Genomic DNA, 21,316 nt, shown 5'->3' on the forward strand with positions numbered 1-21,316 from the left:
TTAGACGTTGTGTACCTGAACATGAACAGGGACAGATCCTACAGAAGTGTCACTCTCAGGCCTACGGAGGACACCATGCGGGAGATAGAACTGCACACAAGGTATTGCCATCAGGTTTCTATTGGCCCACTCTCTTCAAGGATGTCCGTAAGTTTGTCTTGTCTTGTGACGAATGTCAAAGAATAGGTAATATTGGTAAGCGTCATGAAATGCCTATGAACTATTCACTTGTCATTGAACCATTTGATGTTTGGGGCTTTGGTTATATGGGACCTTTTCCAAAATCCAACGGGTATACTCATATCCTAGTTGCTGTTGATTACGTCACTAAATTGGTAGAAGCTATCCCCACTAGTAGTGCTGATCACAACACCTCTATCAGGATGCTTAAAGAAGTTATTTTCCCTAGATTTGGAGTCCCTAGATATCTAATGACCGATGGTGGTTCACACTTCATTCATGGTGCTTTTCGTAAATCGCTTGCCAAGTACGATGTCAACCATAGAATTGCGTCTCCCTACCACCCTCAGTCCAGTGGTCAAGTAGAGCTAAGCAATAGAGAGATTAAACTGATTCTGCAAAAGACTGTCAACAGGTCTAGAAAGAATTGGTCTAAGAAGCTCGATGATACACTGTGGGCTTATAGTACTGCCTATAAGAATCCCATGGGCATGTCTCCGTACAAAATGGTGTACGGAAAAGCATGTCATTTACCTCTTGAGCTAGAGCATAAATCTTATTGGGCAATCAAAGAGCTCAACTTTGATTTCAAACTTGCTGGTGAGAAGAGGTTATTTGACATTAGCTCGCTTGATGAATGGAGAACTCAGGCATATGAGAATGCCAAGTTGTTCAAAGAGAAGGTTAAGAGGTGGCATGATAAGAGGATACAAAAGCGTGAGTTCAATGTAGGTGATTATGTCTTGCTATGCAATTCTCGTTTAAGATTCTTTGCAGGCAAGCTTCTCTCTAAATGGGAAGGTCCCTATGTTGTTGAGGAAGTATATCGTTCCGGTGCTATCAAGATCAACAACACGGAAGGTAATTGTTCGAGAGTTGTAAATGGGCAGAGAATCAAGCATTATATCTCAGGTACTCCCATAAATGTTGAAAGCAATATTATCAATACCATAACTCCGGAAGAATACCTAAGGGATGTGATTCGGTAAGAAAACAGACTCCAAAACTTTTCCAGTAGGAATTTTTCTCCGTTTTGGAATATTTGAAAAAATACAAAAACTGGAAGTAGTCCAAAAAGCGCGGGAGGAGGCGGCAAGCCTGCCAGGCGCGGGCCCACCCCCTGGTGGCGCCTGGGGGCTTGTGGCCACTCTGTTTTCATGCGGAGTACTCCTTCTGGTCTGGAAAAAATCATTATATATTCTCCCGTAAGGTCTGACCCTTGTATCATGCAGATTTCTTCTGTTTTCGTTTCGAGACTATTTGTGTTGCAGATCTAGATCGCTATGACGTCCCCAAAAGCTCCGAAGGATGAGATCTTTGAGAAGGTCATCAATCCCTACCTCACGGGAGTGCTGCAACACCCTCAATCTATCGAGATGCGTGAGGGGATGTTGCACATCCGTGATGTTGAGGGGCCCAAGAAGACCGGAAGCATGGAGACTAGGCTCGAAGCAATGGAGCAACAAGTCTTCAAGTGCCAAGGGATGGTGGAGCGTGGACTCAACGCCAACCACATGATGATCACAAAGTTCACCAACAAGCACATGATTGATGCCAATGACATTGGGAAGCACCTCTCTAGGCTCTATGACAGGATTGATCAACTCCGGGCCCAGATCTATGACCTGCAGAACCAAAACTGTGAGTATGAGTATAGATTTAAATCAATACGGTTGGCTGCAGATTTGAGGATTCCAAAGACTCGTTCATCTTTCCATGATGGAGCACCTATGACGTGGAAGACGGAGGATCAAGCCCATGTTGCAACAACTCCTCCACCATCACCTCCAAAGGAAGACAAATGAGCATGTGTATGGGCAGTCCCCTTGGCTTGTGCCAAGCTTGGGGAGTTTCCCAAGTATCATATCACCATCACATCTTTTGCCTTTACCTTTGTTTCAGTTTGTTCCTTTTCAGTTTTCTCTTTCTCTAGTAGATTAAAAGTCTTAGTGTTTAGTCTTGAGTTTTTCTTTGTGTCACCCCCGATTTATTCGAGCTCGTGATCCATATAATAAAGTATGTCTTAGTTTAAGGGATTTTCCTCTTGCCATAATCAAAGAATGAGAAAACAACAAAAGCATGAAAGATCATGTAATGATCTTATGGGAAGTGATGGCTTCACATATAAAAAGAATGTTGATTGAAACATGTTGAGGGTAGACAAACGTAGACCTTGGTCATGGTTGCAATTAATAGGAAGTGATAAAGAAGGAGAGGTTCACATATAAATATATCATATTTGACACCATCTATGGTTGTGAACACTCACTAAACTATTGCATGCCTAGAAGTAGATGTTGGACAAGGAAGACAACATAATGAATTGTGTTTGCTTGGTTCCGAACAATGTTATATGATTAGAGATCCCATAGCATGTGACGATTGCTTCCACCTCTTATTAGCCAAAACTCCCGCACTAAGTACGAACCTGTGATGAGGAAGGCATAAAAGCGACAGACTGCATAATAAAGTTCTTTATCACAGGTGGCAATATAAAGTGACGTTCCTCCGCACTAAGAGGACACGCATCCAAACCTCAAAAGCGCATGACAACCTCTGCTTCCCTCTGTGAAGGGCCTATCTTGTACCTTTACTTTTTGCCCTTGAAAGAGTCATGGTGATCTTCACCAATTCCTTGTCTCGCCTTTATCTTGGCTAACGTCATATCCTTGGGAAATATCTATATTCATATGTCAACTTGCAAGTAAGTATTCATGAATTATTATTGTTGACTTTACCCTTGAGGTAAATGGTTGGGAGGCAAAACTATAAGCCCGTATCTTTCTTTGTGTCGAGCTGAAACTTTGATCTAATGAGTACCACATGAGTTGTAGAAATTGTAGAGAACGAAAGGATGATTGAGTATGTGGATTTGCTTTACAAGCTCTTATTTGACTCTTTCTAATGTTGTGATAAACTGCAATTGCTTCAATGACTACAGGCTATCGGTTGTTACTTCTCGGTAAGGTTCTTGATCCATGCTTTACTTTATGAAGGAATTATCACTTTAGCATGAGAGATTATATGTTGGTATTGTTGTTCTGATCATGATCATGATGCATGCATGTTCGTATATTGTTTTGTAGACACCTCTCTCCCTAAACATGTGGACATATTTATTGAGCTAGGCTTTCGCTTGAGGACAAGCGAGGTCTAAGCTTGCGGAAGTTGATACGTCCATTTTGCATCATGCTTTCATCTTGATATTTATTGCTTTTTGGGCTGTTATTTCACTTCACGGTACAATACTTATGCCTTTTCTCTCTTATTTTGCAAGGTTTACATGAAGAGGGAGAATGCCGGCAGCTGGAATTATGGCCTTAAAGTGGAGCAAGTTTGAGATACCTATTCTGCGCAACTCCAAACGCCGTAAAAATCAACGAGGATTTTTTTCGGGAATTATAAAAAATACTAGGCCGAAGAAGCGCCAGAGGGGCGCCAGCAAGTGGCCACAAACTTGCTAGGCGCGGCCACCCCCCTGGTCGCGCCTAGGGGGCTTGTGGGCACCCAGCTGGCCCTCTGGCCCCCCTCTTCTGCTATATGAAGGGCTTCGTCCGGAAAAAAATCAGGAGGAGGCTTTTTCGTGGATTCGCCGCCGCCACGAGGCGGAACTTGAGCAGAACCAATCTAGAGCTCCGGCAGGACAATCCTGCCGGGGAAACTTTTCTCCCGGAGGGGGAAATCGTCGCCATCGTCATCACCAACACTCCTCTCATCGGAGGGGACTCATCACCATCAACATCTTCATCAGCACCATCTCATCTCCAAACCCTAGTTCATCTCTTGTAACCAATCTCCGTCTCGCGACTCTGATTGGTACTTGTAAGGTTGTTAGTAGTGTTAATTACTCTTTGTAGTTGATGCTAGTTGGATTACTTGGTGGAAGAGTTTATGTTCAGATCCTTGATGCTACTCATTACCTCTCTGGTCATGAATATGATTATGCTTTGTGAGTAGTTACTTTTGTTCCTGAGGACATGGGATAAGTCATGCTAATAGTAGTCATGTGAATTTGGTATTCGTTCGGTAATTTGATGTGTTGAATGTTGTTTTTCCTCTAGTGGTGTTATGTGAACGTTGAATACATAATACTTCATCATTATTTGGGCCTAGGGGAAGGCATTGGGAAGTAGTAAGTAGATGATGGGTTGCTAGAGTGACAGAAGCTTAAACCCTAGTTTATGCATTGCTTCGTAAGGGGCTGATTTGGATCCACTAGTTTAATGCTATGGTTAGACTTTGTCTTAATTCTTATTTTGTAGTTGTGGATGCTTGCGAGAGGGGTTAATCATAAGTGGGATGCTTGTCCAAGTAAGGGCAGTACCCAAGCGTCGGTCCACCCACATATCAAGCTATCAAAAGTAACGAACGCGAATCATATGAACATGATGAAAACTAGCGTGACAGAAATTCGCATGTGTCCTCCGGAGTGTTTTTCCTCCTATAAGACTTTGTCCAGGATTGTCCCTTGATACAAAAGGGATTGGGCCACTTTGCGGCACCGTTGCTACTTTTGTTACTTGCTACTTGCTACGAATCATCTCACCACACAACTACTTGTTACCGACAATTTCAATGCTTGCAGATATTACCTTGCTGAAAACCACTTGTCAGATCCTTCTGCTCCTCGTTGGGTTCGACACTCTTACTTATCGAAAGGACTACGATTGATCCCCTATACTTGTGGGTCATCATGGTGCCGCTACGGTCGACCGTTCGGGTATCAAACTGACTCCGATTGCGACGATATTTGGCACGCGGCCTACCTACAATAAAATAAGACTGAACTCCAACTTTCAACCCAATCCAAGAATATTTTAAACACACTTTTAAAAACAAGATTTTATCAATGATGTAGGCGCGTGCATGTGTGGTTGGTCTCGAAACTGTCAACGACGAAAATGAAGAGAACTCGCAACTAATAATGGATGGAAATTTGAAAACTGGCGGCAACGAAGTGCCGATGCAATGCGGATGATGCGATGATGAATGTAACAAACAAATCAATCACACGACGACAAGGGACTAAAAGGGGAATCTTATGGAGCATCGGTCTCGGGCTGTTACAACTCTCCTACACTAACAAGAGATCTTTCCTCGAGATCTAAGAATGGAAGGGGGAGAGGATGAGAAGATCAAGAGGTAAAACTCAGTCGCTTCTGAGACAAATGAGTGAAACCAACGAACCTTGAAGGTTGCAACGAGATGAAAAATGACATGAGGAACAAGAAAGAATTCAAACAAAATTTCGATAGCACTTCGGTAGGAAATTGAGGAAAAATTTGATGAGATGGAAAATATTGACAAGATTCACAACAAACCAACTAAATTGATAAGCAAGGAAAGAATATGAAAGAAGACACAACACTCCGATTAAATGAATAAGAAAGGAAAGAATACGATCTTGACAAAACTAGATATTGGATAACAGAGAGCAACATCACAAAAACTCCACAAGAAGAGAATAGAAACTAGATCATTGGGAAGAAAGAATGAGGAAGAAAATGAAAACTTCTACCAAAATTGAATTTGGTAAGCATCCTTGAAATAATAATTGAACAAAGTTGTTCGCAAACCAACAACGAAAAGAACAAGCTTGTTGTGGGCTTACAAAAACCATCTCAAATAATGAGGTGGGAACGAGCCACTAAAGGAGACAAGGATTGCTTAAGAACAACAAGATTGGCAAACTTGTTACACCAAGAGGAAACATTGAGAACTTGGATCAATGATAATCACCGTAATAGCAACAATCCTTAGAAAAAGATTTAGGTGAAATCTAAACCAGGATAAATCAATGAAGAAACCATGGGTTGAAAATGACCCATGATCAAAGAATTGTTGGGTTTAAATATCTCATTCTTGAAACAAATTCTCTTCGAGACTTCTCATGAATCAAAATGCTATAACACCACCACAAAGGATAAATGAGGAAGAATTTCACTTTGAAATGCAATAGAAAGAATACTTGAGGTTCTCCAACAAGAATATTCAAGAAACCATTGAGACGGAATGAAACCTATGAAGAACCACCATGATGCACCTCTGTCTACAAAAGAATGGTGAAAAGATATGAAGGATGAAAAGAATAAGATTCAGGCCCTGCCATGACTTAGATGAAGCTTCACGAAGGAATACTTGAGAAAACTTGGAACTCCAGAAAAGAAAAAAGAGCACTTGAGAAAATAATTGAAATCATTTGATGAAACAACAATAAGAATTATGTTATGCTTATCCTTCATCAAGTTAAATTGATGACGAGCAATGGATTTAGCATACCACTTATTCTTCTTGAAAAGATTAAGAGACGTAGATAGAGCACAAACTTGAAAAGGTCATCAACAAAGCACTCATACGTCTCCATCGTATCTACTTTTCCAAACTCTTTTGCCCTTGTTTTGTACTCTAATTTGCATGATTTTGATGGCACTAACCTGGACTGACGTTGTTTTCAGCAGAATTGCATTGGTGTTGTTTTTGTGCAGAAATGAAAGTTCTCGGAACGTCCTGAAAATTTACGAAGAATATTTCTGGAAAATATGAAAAATACCTGCGCAAAGATCCACCGGAGGGGATGGGCCACTGGGCCACAAGCCCTGTAGCCGCCACCCCCCCTGGTGGCGGCTAGAAAGCTTGTGTGGCCCACGTGGCTCTGCCGCCCCCAAACTCAGCTCTATAAATTCACTTTCATCCCAGAAAAAATAAAGAGAGAAGATTTCATCGCGTTAGGGATACGGAGGCACCGCGACATCCTGTTCTTCATCTGGAGGGCAGATCTGGAGTCCATTTTGGGCTCCGGAGAGGGGAAATCAGCACCATCGTCATCATCAACCTTCTTCCCTCTCCAATTCCATGAAGTTCTTCAGCGTTCATGAGTAATCTATTCGTAGGCTCGCTGGGCGGTGATGAGTAGGATGAGATCTATCATGTAATCGAGTTAGTTTTGACGGGGATTGATCCCTAGTATCCACTATGTTCTGAGATTGATGTTGCTAGTACTTTGTAATGCTTAATGCTTGTCACTAGGGCCCGAGTGCCATGATTTCAGATCTGAAATTATTATATTGTCACCAATATATGTGTGTCTTAGATCCGATCTTGCAAGTTGTAGTTACCTACTATGTGTTATGACCCGGCAACCCCGGAGTGACAATAAACGGAGCCACTCCCGGTGATGACCATAGTTTGAGGAGTTCATGTGTTCACCAAGTTCTAATGCGTTGGTCCGGTTCTTTATTAAAAGGAGAACCTTAATATCCCATAGTTTCCTTTTGGACCCCGCTGCCACGGGAGGGATGGACAATAGATGTCATGCAAGTTCTTTTCCCTAAGCACATATGACGACACACAAAATCCATGCCTACATCACATTGACGAAAGGGAGCTAGCCACATATCTCTCCGTGTTATAATTGTTGCATGATGAATATCATCCAAACAAATCACCGACCCATTGCCTACGAGTTTGTCCCACTGCTGTTGTTACTTGTTTTGCTCTGCTGCTGTTACAACTATTGCTGCTGCTGTTACTTGTTTTGCTCTGCTGCTGTTACTACTGTTGCTGCTGTTATTACTTGCTTGCTCTGCTGTTACTTGCTACTGTTGCTACTTGCTACTGCTGTCACTATTGCTGTACCTTGCCATTGTTGTTACTCGTTACACTACTGCTTCCTGCTACAATACTTGTTCACACGACGTTGACGGGAAAGAATATTTCCCGTCCACGGGCAACTTCTGGCGCCATTGATACAATCGTTAGGAATAGTCTGTCGTCAATAGATCATTTCTGACACCGTTGTTATTGTACTACTTTGCTGCTGATACTTTGCTTGCAGATACTAATCTTTCAGGTGTGGTTGAATCTGACACATTCAACTGCTAATACTTGAGAGTATCCTCTCACTTCCTGTCCGGCGAACCAACAAATTTGGGTTGAATACTCTAACCTCGAAAACTGCCTCGATCCCACGTGCTGGTGGGTCATTGCAAGACAATTTCTAATTGTTGAGCAATCGAGAATAGCATTTTTCTAGCCATTTCCAGGGATCTGCTAACAAGCACTAGTAAGAATTGCAAATGAATGGGAATACCAAGAATGAATGGAGATACATGAGAATGAAGAGACCTTGATCCACGTGAGAGAAAAACTTTAACAAGGCACCGGAATAATTCAGAGACGAACGAAGAGAACAATTGAGAAGAATTAGAGAATGAAAGCTAAAAGCTGAGAAAAAATAAATCTTCTGAAATGATGGCCTTCGAAGGATCGAGAAATGAACACAACACTCAAATGCACCATATGGACATGGAAGGAACTTCTCACGATTGGAAACAATTGAGAGGACCACACAAAGCTGAAATGACGAGTCTTCAAAAGAGACAAAGATTCAAGAGAAACACATCTTCAGTCTTCAAGCTAAGAATGATGGTAGGAAACACCACCAAGAATTCTTAGGAGCATACGAAAACCTGAGAGTTGTGAAGATACGATAGATGTTTTGTTCAGCTTGCAGAACCAATGGATTATCCGAACTTCGTTCGTGGACAAGAGAAACTCTACAACGCTTGTGAGGATGCCCAAGTGTTAGAATGCGAGATTCGCTAAACCTTATACAGAGAAATGATTTGGGTGCGGAATGGATTGATCACCATGACGTCTTACTCGTATCATTTATCTTGCTATTTGGAATAGTAAATCTGAGAGACTTACCCATGTAAAGAGATGACGTTCTTTGAAGCTTTTGTTTAAGCCTTAGAATGGTACTAGGAAAGCCCATATACATGGCACTTGTTGTCACGCGTAGGAAATTTTACGGTGAGGATGAAGCCAAGACCCTTCTCTCTGCAGGATAACCACAAATGGTAGACCACCATGAGAACCATCGATATGTTATTTAGAATTGACCACGAGACTGTCAGTTAAGAAGACCCAGTGATGGAAGAAGCTTATATCAACGGAGAGCATCACCAAAGGATTTAATATGAAGACTGTGCGATGTCAGTTGCCAAAACCCCAGAGGATCGTTAAAGCATTTTGAGGGACCAGTATCTCTCATTTTAAGTGTGGTAGCATCACACCTTGCCGGAGATTGGATTTTTTAGAAGACCCCCAAACCCTAACCTTTCTTTCTAGCCTCTTCGAATCTCGAGGACGAGATTCATTTTAAGTGTGGTAGTTTGTAACATCCCAAAATTATAAATTTTGGAATGTTAATATAATTATTAGTTTTGCTTGTTTGTTTGTTTGCTGAGTGATTGAAACTTGCGTGAAATTGAAACTTTTTGAAACTTTTGAAAGAGAGGGAATAAAATGACTTTCGCCTTCTCCGGTGAATTCAAATTCAAGCTTTTAAAAGCAACGAGAGAAGATGACATCACTTCTTCAACTATAAAGAATTCGAACGGAGATATTTGCATTGAATTCTTTTGCATTTCCATTCGTTTTCTTCGTGCAAGAAATGCCGGGAAATAAATTCTAAAGAGCGGAGGAACATGACCCTCAAATACCCGGGCATTTTGAATGTTATTTGCACCCCAAAACATAGAGGGCCATTTGAAAATTATTTGCAAAAAGAAATAATGCTTCTAGGGATTTTTGGAAAAACATTTTTTCTGAAGTTTTTATTTTTGCCGTGGAAAAATGCCCATCATTTATATTTTATTTTTCTGATAATTTTAGTATATAAAAACTCTTTATTCCGAATTGATTTGATTTCCTTTTTAACGTTTTAGTTTCCTAGTTTTGAAAATAGGAAGGAGATCACTTTTATTAGGAAATACCCCTGGCCCATTAAACACTTTCCTATTCTTGGCCCAAGAAGATCATCTTCTTCCTCCTCCTCCTTTCACGTGATAGAGAAACTTTCCCTCCATGGAGAGGAGATCCCCTCCTCCGGGATTCGCGATGCACATACCTTCCCGGCGCCTCCCGTCGCCTCTATAAGAAGCCCCTACCTCTCCTCGTTCCATTCCCGTCGAAAAATTCACCTCTCCTCGCCCCTAGCTCGTGCCTCACCTCGCCGGAGTCGTCACCCGAAACTCACCGGAGAGCACCAACAGGAGCTTCCCTCTCCACCTCGCCGACCCCTCCACCTCTCCTCCCTCGCGGCACCCCCCTCCTCCACCACCGCCACCCCTCCACCTCGCCCCCGGCTCCTCCCCTCGCCATAACCCCTCCCCATCGCCCCTGTTTCCCCATTGCCAGGAGCAGCAGCTTCTCCCACCTCGCCCCTACAGCCCACCCCTCCACCTCGCACCCCTCCCCTCCCAGGAGTACCCCCCCTCGCACTCCCCTTCCCCACTCCCGCCGGCCCCTCCCCTCCCCACCGGCGACCCCCCACCGGAGCACCTCCTCCCCCCATCGGCCCCCATCAGCCACAGGAGCAGCACCTAGCCGAGATAAGGCCCCTCCCTCCTTTCTTTTTTGTTCATCTTTTGTTTTAGCCCTTAGATCCTATTTAGAAGGCCTAGATTAGATCACTAGATAACCTTTCAGTTTAGTTTAGAAAACCAACGGTTCTTTTGCTCACTTAAGATTTAGCCAGTGGTTTTGCTAGCCATAGGACGTTTGCTCCAAACCATGAAACAAACACCCCTCCGCAGCCACTAGCAACTTGCCACGTGTACCCCAATAGCTAGCTAGTTATCTCCAGTTTTTTCCGTCTAAATTGCAAAAACAGCAAGATTCAATCTTGTTTTGGCCACAACTTTTGATCCCGAAGTCCAATGACATTGATTCGTTTTCCAGTAGTTCAAAAATTTCCTGTAGTTTTTCAAAACATATAATTTGTCTATGTTTGAAATTTTTAAATAGAAGTTAGAGCAGATTTAGTTTAAACACTGTTTTGCCTATTCCAGGAGTTTAAAAATAGCTTTTGATTTGATTCCTTTTGGTACTGATCACTAGTGATCCTATTTATAAGTGGTAAAAATTTAAGATTGGTTTGAGTACATTAACTCATTATTTCATGTGAAACAGTTTCTGTTTCACCGCTTTTCGGTTTTCGGCTAATTCATTTTCTACTTTTGTTTTAAAATACTTTCTTTATTATTTCAGAAACATTATTATTGTTTTGGTTATGTTAGTTAACAGTAGTTTTGCAACAAGTTCTTATTTTAGTTTTAATTGTTTTTATGAAAACAATTCTAGCTCCGTAGTAACGTGCAATTGTTTTCACCGTTGTTTCAAATCCCGTTTGGGAATACTTTCAAAGGTTTTGTGAAAAAAACACTTTATTTTATCTTAGTTAAACTTATAACTTTGTTCTTTGTTATTATTTTCTGTTAGACAAAACTAATTAGTGTTTGACGTAGTAGAAGACTCCCTAGTCTTATTTGAAGTTTCTTTCGGTTCTTATTCGCTCTCGCTCTTTTGTTTTGATTGCTAGGATGATTGCTAGTATGAGTGCTTATGTGGATGATATGTTTGTTATATAGATTTCATCGGAGTGTGACGGTAGTCTATCAAGTTATTTTCTCAAGAAATTCTTCTTCGTCAACATCACAGGCAAGTCACTTTGATCATACTATCACCTATGTTTTATGCATTGTAGTTCTACCATCCTGTGCCCAATTGCATGCTGCCTAGGTACTTGGAAACTTTAGCATAAGTTGTAGTATCATGTGGTAGGAACACAACAACCCCGACACTTGGCCCCGGGACGACAATGTTATATATGCTATGCTTGAGTAGACGGGTTACCGGTTGAGTGTATACATCGAGTGATGCGAGGTTGATATAATAATCAAGACCGGACTAGGACAAGATTTTCAAGACCTCGGACGCAATGCAACACTGGGTGAAGGACGGTTGATCGGCTCCCTGGAAAACCCAGTGGATGCCCGGGATGCTGGAGAGGCCATGTCATCCTGCGGAAAGCTTCACCCAGGCTCAAAGAGACGGACGGATATTTTCAAGACCCAAGGCTTACCTGCACAGCCACAAGTCATTATGGGCTCTGGCTTGGTTGGACAACGCGGCGACTCTGGACAAGCGGTGCTAGCAGATGTAGACGAACGGTAGGAATTTATGGGCACCGACAGGGATTCAGAGGGACCCGTTGAAAGACCATGTTTTGATCATCCGGTCTTCAAACACCCTGAAGTGCGAGGACATGCACGGAGGCGATCAAATCTTGTGGGGAACGTGTGCAAAACTCTGCAGAGTACTCCAACCTAATCGATTAGCCGTGTCCACAGTCATGGACAACTTGAGCCAAAGGAACTGAAGTTATCTCGATTTCTCAACACCATTATATATATTTGATGAGGGTAATTATTGACAACTCGGGTACGAGAACTGGTTGGCGGAACCATCTCGTTAACAACAAACATTGTAGTAACATTTTGCTTTCAACCCCTCTTGTTGTAGGATAAAACTGGCTTTGTGCAAAACTTAGCTCCACCGACCAAATATGCATGTAGAGATAGTTGATTATTACTTTACCCCTCTCTTATGTGACTTGCCGGCATATTCAATATGCTGACCTACACGGCTGCAACGTCTTATGTTGCAGATATTTTTCTTCGACGAGTAAGAGTACGATTCAGGGTTATGGTCTACACTCAACTTGCCGTTGGTGTTTAATGGGACTCCACTCCCTTGACCGCTTCCGCTGAGATAATTAAGGTATATATCAGTTTTACGCTATTTTACATGTGATTGCACTTTGATATATACATTGATGTACTGTGTGTGCCAGCATACTGATCCAAGGATGGCACAGAAAACACAGAGGCTTGACTCGTCTTGAGTCGGGTCGCTACAGAGATGGTATCAGAGCACATGTTGACTGTAGGACGTGACCCCTAGAAACTGGAAATTTCTTAGGAAAGGATCTCTCAAAAAACTTTATTTTCAAGAACACCTTTTGCTTCTCATCTCTTCTGAGTTCATCAAATGTTCTCTCTCACCTCCAATAGTTAGACAATACCCTTACCCTTTCGACCTCATGAAGAATCAACGGAGTTCTACTTCAAAGTAAAGAGGATTTCACCACGCGTTTGAAGAATTGACGCTACACCAACAGAGGACTCCCAAGACCCGAAGAACTCAAAGACCCTGAAGTGTTCGAATAATTATATGACCATTAGAAGTCCAAACCCCTTTTATGTACCCACGTTAGATACGATGAATTGTGAGCCGTAGTTGGTGTGTGTTTTCCGACGGCCACAGATAAAACCTATTCTCAAAAAAATGTTGTTTGTATTGTGTGTATCTCCCTCTCTTACCCATCTCATCCCCAAAACCTCAACCCTACCAGATGGAGTATGAAGCTGGACTTGTAGTCTCTGGACCCATGACCCAGCTGGAGGCTGATATATGGATTCAGAACATGGAGAACCACTTCGGGAGCAACTTGATCTCAAGGAAGTATGAAGTGGAACACGCTCTCCAGTACTTTACCCAAAGTGCTGCTATCTCGTGGAAAATGCACCATGCCATACAAGGATTTAGTGGAGCAGAAAATTGGGAAGAATTCAAGAAGACTCTGTTAAGATCCTGTCTCATTCAGAAGAGCTATGATAATCCGAAGAAGAAGACTTGTGCATGCAAGATCTGTGGAGACATAGGACACACCCAGGAGGAACACAAGGATGGATGCACTCATTGTGAAGAAAATCACCCAGCTGAGGAATGCCCAAGTAGTCAGGTGACTTGTTTCTTGTGTGAAGGAACCACCCACTACCCAGCTCAGTGTCACATTTACCCCAAGGTGCAACAAGTTGTCAAGCAGCAGAAATATGCAATGAAGGAAACACTCAAGAAGAAGATTCTAGAAGAACCTGTGATGATTGAAGACCCTCATGGACAAGGTCTGACCAGATTTTTCTCCAACGCATGCTACTCATGTGGAGAAGAAGGACATTATTCACAGGATTGCACGAAGAGAAGCCAAGAGTATCTGGGATATTTCCCGACAGAAGAAGTGGAGTTTGATCCACTTGAAATAGAAGAACTAGCCAAAATAAAGGAGTCCGGAAAGAAGAAAAGGTACCCTCGGAAGAACCAAATCTCTGCAGACACAGACCTGAGTCATGTCAGATGTTACAAGTGTATGAAATTTGGCCACCACAAATACATGTGCCTAGGAAGGAAGCCGGAAATCCAAGGAGCAAAAGCAGAAGCTAAGAAGCCTCGAGACTTGTCACAAATCATTTGCTTTTGTTGCAAGGAAGCAGGACATTTTGCCAGCGATTGTCCACAAAGGAAGAAAGCTAGAATGGAGTAGTTAAGTTTTGACCATGGCAATAAGTGTAATCCAAAGCACTCTTGTTTTTCATGAGATCATGGAGTGAAATTTTTGTAACAGAAGTCCCTGAGATTGTAATAACATCATGAATAAATGGAATTTATTGTCTCATGATTGCCTATGTTGAAAATGTATGCATTGTTTCTCTACGAGCAAAGATCTCTGAACATTATGAGGATATGAGAAAATATGGTCTATGCAGGCATGAGTATAATTCATTTAAGTGTGGTAGTAATCGGTAAAACCCACAGGATCCATTGAGTAGGAATGTACCATGCATTACCAAGGAGACATATACATTCCTCTGAGTACCTATTTACTGACCCCTGCAGATGACAACTTTCTACGAGTCATTCCTCAAGGGCCCAGAAACGATCATGACCCTGACCAGCGATCATGATTACCCGAAAATCCTAAAGGACATGATGAAGCACATTCATATTGAAGGAGATGCAGTCTACAAAGGCTACCCATTCGTGGAAAATGGAGTGGAACTTTGGTACGTGGAAGTACACCTCCACCATGTGAAAGGAGTTTGTCCAAAGACTATGGGGCAATACTTTTTCATTTCACGCGTACCACGAGCAACCTTCTTTGATGCAGTTCGTGAAGCTGCCATGGAAGCCATATGTCAGATTGGAGAAATACTTGAAGCAAGACTCCGTCATACCCAGGAATACCTGAGTGAAGTACGTGCAGAGATGATGGAAATAAAGCTTAGGACCACCATGATGAAGCAAAAGATGGATGATTTCAAGGAACACATCGGGAAGTTCGAGTGGAACTAAAGTACCTCCAAGAGAGGCAGATGAATAAAGTGGGCAGAAATGCTTGACCATACCGAACAAAGTGGATGGCAGCATTTGAAATAGAGTACTTTTGAATTGGAGTTTTTGAGGATAAATTAAGGATGTAATAAAGGATGTAATAAAGGATTGATTATGAAATGGATATGATTTATGGAAGAAGCTATGATGGATCAGCAAAAATTTTCTTAGGAGCATACGAAAACCTGAGAGTTGTGAAGATACGATAGATGTTTTGTTCAGCTTGCAGAACCAATGGATTATCCGAACTTCGTTCGTGGACAAGAGAAATTCTGCAACGCTTGTGAGGATGCCTAAGTGTTAGAATGCGAGATTCGCTAAACCTTATACAGAGAAATGATTTGGGTGCGGAATGGATTGATCACCATGACGTCTTACTCGTATCATTTATCTTGCTATTTGGAATAGTAAATCTGAGAGACTTACCCATGTAAAGAGACGACGTTCTTTGAAGCTTTTGTTTAAGCCTTAGAATGGTACTAGGAAAGCCCATATACATGGCACTTGTTGTCACGCGTAGGAAATTTTACGGTGAGGATGAAGCCAAGACCCTTCTCTCTGGAGGATAACCACAAATGGTAGACCACCATGAGAACCATCGATATGTTATTTAGAATTGACCACGAGACTGTCAGTTAAGAAGACCCAGTGATGGAAGAAGCTTATATCAACGGAGAGCATCACCAAAGGATTTAATATGAAGACTGTGCGATGTCAGTTGCCAAAACCCCAGAGGATCGTTAAAGCATTTTGAGGGACCAGTATCTCTCATTTTAAGTGTGGTAGCATCACACCTTGCCGGAGATTGGATTTTTTAGAAGACCCCCAAACCCTAACCTTTCTTTCTAGCCTCTTCAAATCTCGAGGACGAGATTCATTTTAAGTGTGGTAGTTTGTAACATCCCAAAATTATAAATTTTGGAATGTTAATATAATTATTAGTTTTGCTTGTTTGTTTGTTTGCTGAGTGATTGAAACTTGCGTGAAATTGAAACTTTTCGAAACTTTTGAAAGAGAGGGAATAAAATGACTTTCGCCTTCTCCGGTGAATTCAAATTCAAGCTTTTAAAAGCAACGAGAGAAGATGACATCACTTCTTCAACTATAAAGAATTCGAACGGAGATATTTGCATTGAATTCTTTTGCATTTCCATTCGTTTTCTTCGTGCAAGAAATGCCGGGAAATAAATTCTAAAGAGCGGAGGAACATGACCCTCAAATACCCGGGCATTTTGAATGTTATTTGCACCCCAAAACTTAGAGGGTCATTTGAAAATTATTTGCAAAAAGAAATAATGCTTTTAGGGATTTTTGGAAAAAACATTTTTTCTAAAGTTTTTATTTTTGCCGTGGAAAATGCCCATCATTTATATTTTATTTTTCTGATAATTTTAGTATATAAAAACTCTTTATTCCGAATTGATTTGATTTCCTTTTTAACGTTTTAGTTTCCTAGTTTGGAAAATAGGAAGGAGATCACTTTTATTAGGAAATACCCCTGGCCCATTAAACACTTTCCTATTCTTGGCCCAAGAAGATCATCTTCTTCCTCCTCCTCCTTTCACGTGAGAGAGAAACTTTCCCTCCATGGAGAGGAGATCCCCTCCTCCGGGATTCGCGACGCACATACCTTCCCGGCGCCTCCCGTCGCCTCTATAAGAAGCCCCTACCTCTCCTCGTTCCATTCCCGTCGAAAAGTTCACCTCTCCTCGCCCCTAGCTCGTGCCTCACCTCGCCGGAGTCGCCACCGGAAACTCATAGGAGAGCACCAACAGGAGCTTCCCTCTCCACCTCGCCGACCCCTCCACCTCTCCTCCCTCGCGGCACCCCCCTCCTCCACCACCGCCACCCCTCCACCTCGCCCCCCTGCTCCTCCCCTCGCCATAACCCCTCCCCATCGCCCCTGTTTCCCCATTGCCAGGAGCAGAAGCTTCTCCCACCTCGCCCCTACAGCCCACCCCTCCACCTCGCACCCCTCCCCTCCCAGGAGTACCCCCACCTTCGCCCCCCCCCCCTTCCCCACTCCCGCCGGCCCCTCCCCTCCCCACCGGCGACCCCCCACCGGAGCACGTCCTCCCCCCATCGGCTCCCATCAGCCACGGGAGCAGCACCCAGCCGAGGTAAGGCCCCTCCCTCCTTTCTTTTTTGTTCATGTTTTGGTTTAGCCCTTAGATCCTATTTAGAAGGCCTAGATTAGATCACTAGATAACCTTTCGGTTTAGTTTAGAAAACCAACGGATCTTTTGCTCACTTAAGATTTAGCCAGTGGTTTTGCTAGCCATAGGACGTTTTCTCCAAACCATGAAACAAACACCCCTCCACAGCCACTAGCAACTTGCCACGTGTACCCCAATAGCTAGCTAGTTATCTCCAGTTTTTTCCGTCTAAATTGCAAAAACAGCAAGTTTCAATCTTGTTTACGCCACAACTTTTGATCCCAAATTCCAATGACATTGATTCGTTTTCCAGTAGTTCACAAATTTCCTTTAGTTTTTAAAAACATATAATTTGTATATGTTTGAAATTTTTAAATATAAGTTAGAGCAGATTTAGTTTAAACACTGTTTTGCCTATTCCAGGAGTTTAAAAATAGCTTTTGATTTGATTCCTTTTGGTACTGATCACTAGTGATCCTATTTATAAGTGGTAAACATTTCAAATTGGTTTGAGTATTTTAACTCATTATTTCATGTGAAACAGTTTCTGTTTCACCGCTTTTCAATTTTCGGCTAATTCATTTTCTACTTTTGTTTTAAAATACTTCCTTTATTATTTCAGAAACATTATTATTGTTTTGGTTATGTTAGTTAACAGTAGTTTTGCAACAAGTTCTTATTTTAGTTTTAATTGTTTTTATGAAAACAATTCTAGCTCCGTAGTAACGTGCAATTGTTTTCATCGTTGTTTCAAATCCCGTTTGGGAATACTTTCAAAGGTTTTGTGAAAAAAAACACTTTATTTTATCTTAGTTAAACTTATAACTTAGTTCTTTGTTATTATTTTCTGTTAGACGAAACTAATTAGTGTTTGACGTAGTAGAAGACTCCCTAGTCTTTTTTGAAGTTTCTTTCGGTTCTTATTCGCTCTCGCTCTTTTGTTTTGATTGCTAGGATGATTGCTAGTATGAGTGCTTATGTGGATGATATGTTTGTTATATAGATTTCATCGGAGAGTGACGAGTAGTCTATCAAGTTATTTTCTCGAGAAATTCTTCTTCGTCAACATCACAGGCAAGTCACTTTGATCATACTATCACATATGTTTTATGCATTGTAGTTCTACCATCCTGTGCCCAATTGCATGCTGCCTAGGTACTTGGAAACTTTAGCATAAGTTGTAGTATCATGTGGTAGGAACACAACAACCCCGACACTTGGCCCCGGGACGACAATGTTATATATGCTATGCTTGAGTAGACGGGTTACCAGTTGAGTGTATACCACGAGTGATGCGAGGTTGATATAATAATCAAGACTGGACTAAGACAAGATTTTCAAGACCTCGGACGCAATGCAACACTGGGTGAAGGACGGTTGATCGGCTCCCTGGAAAACCCAGTGGATGCCCGGGATGCTGGAGAGGCCATGTCATCCTGCGGAAAGCTTCACCCAGGCTCAAAGAGACGGACGGATATTTTCAGGATCCAAGGCTTACCTGCACAGCCACAAGTCATTATGGGCTCTAGCTTGGTTGGACAACACGGTGACTCTGGACAGGCGGTGCTAGCAGATGTAGACGAACGGTAGGAATGGATGGGCACCGACAGGGATTCAGAGGGACCCGTTGAAAGACCATGTTTTGATCATCCGGTCTTCAAACACCCTGAAGTGCGAGGACATGTACGGAGGCGATCAAATCTTGTGGGGAATGTGTGCAAAACTCTGCAGAGTACTCCAACCTAATCCATTAGTCGTGTCCACGGTCATGGAGAACTTGAGCCAAAGGAACTGAAGTTATCTGGATTTCTCAACACCATTATATATATTTGGTGAGGGTAATTATTGACAACTCGGGTATGAGAACTGGTTGGCGGAACCATCTCCTTAACAACAAACATTGTAGTAACATTTTGCTTTCAACCCCTCTTGTTGTAGGATAAAACTGGCTTTGTGCAAAACTTAGCTCCACCGACCAAATATGCATGTAGAGATAGTTGATTATTACTTTACCCCCTCTCTTATGTGACTTGCCGGCATATTCAATATGCTGACCTACACGGCTGCAACGTCTTATGTTGCAGATTTTTTTCTTCGACGAGTAAGAGTACGATTCAGGGTTACGGTCTACACTCAACTTGCCGTTGGTGTTTAGTGGGACTCCACTCCCTTGACCGCTTCCGCTGAGATAATTAAGGTATATATCAGTTTTATGCTATTTTACATGTGATTGCACTTTGATATATACATTGATGTACTGTGTGTGCCAGCATACTGATCCAGGGATGGCACAGAAAACACAGAGGCTTGACTCGTCTTGAGTCGGGTCGCTACAGATGTCTTCAACACTCCGGGTAGAAAGAGATTGATGAATAAACAAGAGAGACTTGATGAGAATTTCCAACACAAGACGAAGAAAAAAACATTGGACAAATGAGAAGGATATGACGAACACCGAGATCTTGAATTGAATCCACTAGAGAAGACAACAAGAATGAAGAAATGATGAACTCAAAACTCCTGAGAATCTTCACAAAGAATCACCGGATACAACACGAAAGAGAAGATAGCGGAAGCAAGAATAAAAATAAGACACTTGGATGATAAATGAATCACGAAATAAAGGGGTGGGGGCGGGGAAAACAAAGACAACTTGGGACAGATGAGATGAACTTCAGAAGAAATGGGAGATCGTTCTTGCAAACATTAGAGAGGATAGAATTGACTTGACGAGAAGCACACCGGTTGAAAAAGAATTGACATGACGGCTCCAATTGAAAAGAATTGATAAGATAATTAATTGAGCAAAAGAATAGCAGTCTCATAGAAATATGAGCACACCACTTAGGAACGATATGAAATCACCACTTGTCAATGAAGCAACTTGAATTACCATACTCCATCAAAACAAAGGATGAGGCTGACGAAACAAGCCAAAAGAAATTTATGACACATATTTCGTCCGATATTTTCATGGTATTCCACTAGATGTCTAACCCCAACCTCACATCATGCATCTGTTGGAAGATTATCCTATAGGTATCTACTTGAATTCCTACCTAAGAACTTCCGAAATTTTTGGTCATGCAATCGGGCCCACGGATACAAGGAGAAATTTATCACTCAACTCCTAGCAATAACACTAACCCGTCCAGTGTATCACACCCGTCAACACATAACCAGAATATGGGAACCTCGTCTATCTTAGACACTGATAATCACAATGATACTAAGTATGGCGATACATCCAGACCTCTGTGCACCAGTTCTCGGGATGCTAGACTCCTCTCGCCACTACTAGTATTCAAGCAATTTCAAACATCCTCCGTCCTCATATACTAAGAAATCTAAATGATAGCGATGTGCTCAAGAATCCCCTAGAACTCAACTCCCCGGAAGAAATCAAGTCAGACAGGAGGCACCAAGAAAGAACTCCATCACATCGACATCATACAGATTCCAAAAATATCTGCGTGATCCTAATTTTTTTTAATGAGAAGAGGAGTATAATTAAAATTCTTACGTCAAGATTCCTCACAGATCATAGAAGAGGTGAAAAAAGAATCCTACTCTCTGATATATAACTAGACTCAAAGCAGTTTTTTTCTTGACTCGACTTAAGGGGCTCCTAGGTCGGTACTGCTCTGGTACCAACTTGTAACGTCCAAGATGAAATCATTTCCTTATTTTGGTGCGAGGGCTTCGACAGGGATAGAAGCACATCTCGTTGTTTTGCAAGAATGGATATCGTTACAAGTACATGTACTGAAAAGATGAGTATGTGGAATTGGCTTACACTCGCCACAAGCTACATCAGAGTTACATTAATACAACAACATAATCAATCATCATGAAGAAGAGCAGGGTCCGACTACGGACGAAAACAAACGATAAAAGAACGA

The sequence above is a fragment of the Hordeum vulgare genome, chromosome 3H, assembly GCF_904849725.1.
Source record: "Hordeum vulgare subsp. vulgare chromosome 3H, MorexV3_pseudomolecules_assembly, whole genome shotgun sequence".
NCBI classification, from domain to species: domain Eukaryota; kingdom Viridiplantae; phylum Streptophyta; class Magnoliopsida; order Poales; family Poaceae; genus Hordeum; species Hordeum vulgare.